Source organism: Macaca mulatta, chromosome 15 (assembly GCF_049350105.2).
Source record: "Macaca mulatta isolate MMU2019108-1 chromosome 15, T2T-MMU8v2.0, whole genome shotgun sequence".
Taxonomy (NCBI): Eukaryota; Metazoa; Chordata; class Mammalia; order Primates; family Cercopithecidae; genus Macaca; species Macaca mulatta.
The window spans coordinates 112,462,080-112,468,682 of NC_133420.1; the positions used below are offsets into that span (position 1 = coordinate 112,462,080).

Below are 6,603 nucleotides of genomic sequence, written 5' to 3' on the forward strand. Positions count from 1 at the left end.
AAGAGCCTATAAATTAAAAGAGAATTGAGAGACATATCAACCAATTGCAATAGACAAACTATTCTAATCTCGATTTGAACAATTGTTTAAAAAAAGATTTCTAGCCTATCTGGGGAATTTGACCACCAATTAGCTGTTTGATGATATTAAGGAATTATTATTAATCTTACGACAACGGTAACATGATTACGTTGTCTTAAGAGAGTCCTTACCTTTTAGATACATACTAAAATTATGAATAAAATGATTCAATGTCCTGGATTTGCTTCAAAATGATCCATCTGCAAGTAGTAGCAGGGAGTTAAATAAAACAGGATTTGCCATGAGATGAAAGTTGTTCAACAGGTGATGAGAATATGGGTGTTCTTTACTGTTTTTTTTTTTTCTCCTTTTTGTGTAAAGGTAATAAAAGTTTAAAATTCCAGAACAATCACAAATATCCAAATTATCCATCTTCGATTTAAAGGTATCTTATTTCTCTGAATTAAGGCTTGGAAGAAAACACCTGCTTTATAGCTAAATCAAGAAACACCTCATGTATTAATAGTTCCATGACCAACCATTAGAAAGGAGAGACAATATAATTTTAAAGGATCTTGGCAGAATTTCTTGTAAGAACAGAACTGTCTTTTGTTGAGCAAAAAACCTTGATGAGCCATTTGGATAGAACAATGGTGGTAGTCTAGAAGAAAACAGTAGAAGAATGAGAAGAATAAATGCCTTTTTATTACTTTAAAAAATGAGAATTGGGACATGCACAGAAAGCTGAGAAGTGAATGGCCTCAGAAGGAAGGAGAGATCTAAGAAAGTACAGACAGTGAGGGAACCCAGCACCCTGGAAGGCAGTCTTTTCCATAAAGAAATTTTCCCCTTGGCACGTGACCAACAGCAACCCAGATGGAGGGGGCAGAGAAGGAGCAAGTGATGCTGCCCAAACCCGGGACCTATTCCCTCCACTGGGAGGTCAGTGCAAGCCAAGTTCCTGGTGGGGTCACACTGAGAACATTTGACAGGTGGTACCTCTATGACATGATCAGTCCAGAGTGACACTGATGGCTCAGCATGGATCTGATCGGCACCAGGTTCTTGTCTGTACCAAGTTGGTGAAGCCCTTCCAAGCCCAGGTGTGCTCCCTGTACATCATCCTCGGGGGGCTGCAGGACCAGCAGCACAGAGGCTCCGTGTTAAAGGCACTGGTGCTGAACTGTGTGGAGGGAATGGACCTGCCCTTGTGAGAACAAACCAAGCAGGAGCAGAGGCAGGACCAGCAGAAGAGGGAGGGCGGCCAGTAGGAAATGCAGCCCAGTAACACCCCCTACCTGCTTCTGAGGCCAAACCGTCCGAAGCTACAGGAGGGGCCCAGAGCAAAAGCTCTTCCCCAGCGACTGCCTTGTCTGGACCCTGAAAGCAGAGGGGCGGCTGGTTAATCCAGCCTCTTCCCCTAACATGGGTTTGCTCAGAAATGAAAACCCAGAAAACAGGCCCCAAATCCAACACTCCCTGCTCCCCCTCGCCACCCACCAGAGACTGCAGGTGGCCGAGCTCCAAGCTGCTGGGGCTGTGCCTTGTGTGGGGTCGTGGAGGGTTTCAGAAGGCCCTGGTGAATAAAGCCCCAGAGGGCATGACCTTGAAAGAAATTTTCAGTACTAGCTATGGCTGTGAGACTATGTAAAACAGGGATGGTTAAAATCCAATTTTGAATTATTTGCCGTGCATAAGGTGCCATGACCCCCCCAACCCTCCATTATTGCCAACCTTCAGCAAAAGCAAGGCTCATGCAGCCATATGTGAGTGGTTCTTGGAAAAGAACCAAAGGCAGCTGCTGTTTATGTTGAGCTGATATGGGCAGAAGAAAGAGACAACTGCAAAAGAGGAAATGTGTGGTTAGCAGATGCAGAAAACTGGAGCAACATATGACTGCGAGATATGGACACCCCTTAAGAATCCTCAGATATGGATGGAAAGCGTGGTGAGAAGCTTACAGGTAGAAGCTCGAGCCAGTTCATTTGACAATTAAAAAAATATAGAAACACATAATGAAGGATGCTTCCCCAAGGCTGGAAGATTTGGAAATAACCAAGAAACGACCACCAGAGGACAGTTAGAGGACAATGCAGACCACCACGTTCTGTAATCCCATGCTATTAATTCTGAAAAAGCCCCAAGAGATCACCCAGAACAGCAGTTTTAAATCTCACCCACAAAGCCCTGGGTTTCTCATACGTGACTCAAGGGCTTCCAAACAGCCCGTCGGTTTGGGTCTGTCTTATTCCCTTCACACTGTCGTAACAAAACCCCATAGATTGGGTGACTTATAAACAACAGACACTTATTTCTCATAATTCTGGAAGTCGGGAAGTCAAAGATCAAGACATCAATAGATTTGCTGTTGGGTGAGGGCCCACTTTCTGGTTCATAGATGGCACCTTCTTGCTGTGTCTTGACATGGTAGAAGGGGATCTCTCCAAGGCCTCTTTTATAATAAGGCTCCAATCCCTTGCATGAGATGCTCTCATGACCTAATCACCTCCCAAAGGCCCCGCCTCCTGCTACCACACTGGTAATTAGGTTTTAACACAGGAATTTTGGGCGGACACAAACATTCAGACCACATTGGGCACTTAATCCAATCCTCGCTTCATCCAGAAGAGTTGAATCTATATTACATCTTAAGATTCCACGTCAGACGTTGTCTTAAAAAAATATTTTTGCTGCTACAAAGAAGAAAGAAGCAATGATATCATCTAATCTCCTCGCAATACAGAGAGGCAAAGTTGAAGAATGCTAAGTAAGTTGCAACAATCACAGCAGAGTTGATAATAAAAGCCTGTTCTGATTTTCAGTCTGCTCATTCCTCCTTCTCAGCTTTGAGACTGCCAAAGGTACCAACAGAAAACAGATGTACACTAACAGTTAGAATGGCTTCTGCAGTATTATGGGTTCTCATCAAACAGAAGTCACCATTGTCCAGATATCAGGAGTCTTCTCACTGCCATAACCAGGTAGTAGAAAAAGGCTTACAGGCCAGAGGAAACTCCTGCCCTCTTTCTGCCTGCTGCAAATATCTATTCTAATACAGGTTCAAGGCTCTGAAGAAAGTTGGAGGCCGACAGAAAAGTCCCCAACATTTTCTTAACCTATCCTCCTGACAAGGGCTCCAAGGATGTATTGTTTCCACTCCACGAGACAGTCTGAACTGCCTTCCCTTACATTCCCGCAATTTGTATCTAACAGAGTCAACCACCATCTCTGTACCAAATTGTATCTTCTAAACCAAAAATTAAATTGTAGGAAAGTTCCAGGCATTATGGAAAGAAGACTGGATTGAGAACCAAAAGACTTGGGTCAACGAGACAGCTCTGCCAAATCGCTGTGTGACCGGAAGTAAGTTGATTAACTGTGGGTTTCAGTTTCTTCATCTGTAAAATGGTTACAATAACACTTACCTCATAGTGTTATTGTATGAGGAGCAAATGAAGTAAGTCACTTAAAACAACTACCCCAGGACATGGGAGTCATTCTGTAAACACTGGTTGATTTTTTTCACATTTTAGTTCAACCTCACAAAGAAGTACTACAGTACTTGCTCGGCAGTCTATCTTTGGTACTCAGCTAAAGCGAGGAGACTGGCAGCAGCCAAAGGGCTGTGAAGAGGGATTTCTTGTTTGTGACTGAATTCTGGATGTGTTTCCTAAGATGCTGATGTGTCCACACTAAAAGGCAAATATGTTCGCCAGTTTCCCTCCAGAACATACAATCTGAAGAAAAAGGCAGAGTTGTTATGTGGTCAGAGTTGACTGTCCGCCCAGACCACTCTTCCTCTGCTGGTCTCTTGTGGTCCAGGGAAAATGTTGGCATCCCAGAAAATATGTCATTCTGTTGGTTTAAGCCTGGAGAGTGAGTCAGCCATACAGTGAGTGCCTCATGAAGCAGGTGAATCCAACTACCTCTAAAGGAAATTAAGCTCTCTTCCTTCCCATAAGACATTTTAGAACAGTATACCATCAATTTCACACGGCAGCAGCAAATCCATACTCTTATCTTCCCCTTTCACCAGGAACCATTATAGGGCTCTTCCTCAATTGCATATTCCCAATCAGGCCACTTACCTAATTCAAATAACAGATGCAATCCCTAGCAATGAAAAAACTGCCCCATCTTCCTCGTGATGCATGCCCAATTGTCCAGTAGCCATTCTATAACCTTACACACAGTCCTCTATCCTGTCCTCAGATGACAGCCATCCTTTCTCATCACAAACTCTACTCTGAATAAACCAAAGGTTTGATTTTCATATATTGGGTTTTTTTTTTTTAACTGTTTCATCCAATTTGCAACCATAAAAGCAAACTTAATATACAAGCACAAGCTCAGGGAAAAAGAAATTTGCACGTAAGTTGAAATACACTTATTATATCAATCAGCAACTGTCACAATAATGCTGAGTAACAAGCCAACCTAGAACTCAGTGACTATAGCATAAGGCTCTGTGATATGCTCTGGATCTGTGTCCCCATCCAGATCTCATGTTCAATTGTAATCCCCAATGTTAGAGATGGGGCCTGGTATTAGGCAATTAGATCAGTTTCTAATAGTTTAGCATCATCCCCCTAGTGCTGTTCTCATGACAGAGTTCTCATAAAATCTGGTTGTTTAAAAGTGTATAGGCTGAGCGCAGCGGCTCACACCTGTAATCCCAGCACTTTGGGAGGCCGAGGCAGGTGAATCACAAGGTCAGGAGATCGAGACCATCCTGGCAAACACAGTGAAACCCCGTCTCTACTAAAAATACAAAAATTAGCTGGGGTGTGGTGGCACACGCCTGTAGTCCCAGCTACTTGGGAGGCTGAGGCAGGAGAATCGCTTGAACCCAGGAGACGGAGGTTGCAGTGAGCTGAGATTGCACCACTGCACTCCAGTCTGGACAAAGAGCAACACTCAGTCTCAAAATAAATAAATAAATAAATAAATAAATAAATAAAATAAAAAATTTTTAAAAGTATATAGCATCTCCTCCCTCTCTTTCTCCTGCCCTGGCCATGTGAAGATGTGCCTGCTTCCCTTTCACCTTCTGCCATGATTGTAAGTTTCCTGAGGACTCCCCAGCCATGCCTCCTGTATCGCCTATGGAACCATGACCCAGTAAAATCTCTTTTCTTTATAAGTTACCCAGTCTCGGGTATTTCTTTACAGTAGTATGAGAAAAGACTAATACACTCTTCCTTAGGCTGCAAGTCAGCTGGAATAACTCTATTCCACAAGTGGTCATTCTGGACCCTTTACTAGAGCGACGGTTGCTCGTATCAAGGGAAGAAGCTGAAGGCTTCCAGAGGTTCATGTGGACACATGCAAAGCATCTTAAGGCCTGGAATCAGAACTCACACACTGTCACTTCCTATGTATTCCATTAGCCATAGCAAATCACAATGCCAACTCCACATCAGTAGAGTGGGGAAATATACTCCTCCCATGGAGGTAGTGGGGATAAAGAAAGTAAATATTTGCCAAACAATTATCTAATCTACAACACCTATGTACGCATCAGCTAGTTACTCCTTATACACTAAACATTTCCCTGCAACTCAATATTTATGTCTTTCTTGCCAGATATTGCCAGAGTTAGAAGTTACATAACACAATACGTCTATGGATAGGGAAGCTGGATCTACAACAAAACCTTCATGAGGTCTACCCATCATTGCCTACTCAGCATCAGGTAAGAGAAATGAGATAATAAACAGATATCAGAACATTAGGTAAGAGATAAGCCTTTCTTCTGCTTCTATGTAGCAGTCACTAGAAATAGATGCATTTATAATAGATGTGTAATTCAAACACACACACATACACAAACCACAGACATTTTTGCAAATTTGGCAGTGCCATGGGGAACCTCCAGCTTGTGGTTTGGCCTTTCATGTGGAGTTTCACTTGAGTATTTGCTTTGGAATTTGATAAACACAGCTATTCACAGGGCTATCATCACATGGTATATTTGCTACCACAGAAACACAGAACGTCTTCTAAAGGAACAGCCCCTATTCATCCTGTAAGCTGAATTCCTGCCATTTCCCAAAGATCCCACAAAATGACTCCACAGGTTCCTACTTCATGGTAATTTGGAATAGGGGGTAATGCATTTGTTTTCCACAAATCCTCTTTTGCCTCTTTCCTCTGGCAGAATTACCTTCATCATGCTTTATTTTAAAACATAAAAAAAAAAAATCAAGAAGTAGGGAAAGTAGTCTCATTTTAACAATTGAAAAGTGGGAGTGGGCAGGGATGAAGTTCTGGCTAGGGTGGTTTTCCGGACCCTCCTATTTTCCTGACAAGGTCTAGGAAAAAGAATTAACAAGCTGGCACAACATTATCTTCAGAACTTCTTCACCTGTAATTTAACTTTTTATTGTTATGATGAAGGACAAATCTTTTTATCCCTTCTATGTGTCCAGGATTTAAACTAAGAGAAATTTAGTGGGAGACCTAGTAGAAAATTAAACACCAATCTAAAAGTCCCAGAAGAAGGGACCACACAAAGTAGCAGAGAGTGGCCACCTCTGTAATCAGGCAAATGTGGGTTTGAATCCAGACTCGGTTCCTTCC

At 42.6% G+C, this 6,603-nt stretch overlaps 1 pseudogene; it reads left to right on the forward strand.

Moving 5' to 3' along the window:
- The first annotated feature begins 924 nt into the window (after nt 1–924).
- On the forward strand, nt 925–1,292 carry LOC100428347 (CST complex subunit TEN1 pseudogene; annotated as a pseudogene).
- The last annotated feature ends 5,311 nt before the right edge of the window (nt 1,293–6,603 follow it).